The sequence below is a fragment of the Carassius gibelio genome, chromosome B11 (genome assembly GCF_023724105.1).
Source record: "Carassius gibelio isolate Cgi1373 ecotype wild population from Czech Republic chromosome B11, carGib1.2-hapl.c, whole genome shotgun sequence".
Lineage (NCBI taxonomy): Eukaryota > Metazoa > Chordata > Actinopteri > Cypriniformes > Cyprinidae > Carassius > Carassius gibelio.
In genome coordinates, this window is record NC_068406.1 from 21003406 (window position 1) to 21003840 (window position 435).

A 435-nucleotide genomic window follows, 5' to 3' on the forward strand; every position below is an offset into this window, starting at 1 on the left:
CATTCTTCAAAATATCTTCTCTTATGATCAACATAAGAAACTTATACAGGTTTGGAATGACATGAGGGCGAGTAAATGACAAAATGTTCATTTTTAGGTGAACTATCCCTTTAAGGCCCAGATACTTTATTAACGGTGTTCTGCTCTGTCTTGCAAAGTACTCAATTGACAGCGATTGTGGATGAACGCTTTCATAATGTGCACTACCCAGTGGACTCGCTCATACATGCTCAGAAAAAATGAGCTTGGATGTCACATGTAACGAAATGTGCCGATTAAAAAAATAGTCCTTGAGACTCAGTGGAATGTATAGTTTGGGCTTTAGTTTCTTGTACAAGATAGGAAAAAATGTTTTGCAGTGTTACATTCTCACCTGAGATCCATTTCAGACAGATTCCTCAAACAAATAGCGGTTTTCAAGCAGACGAGAACACG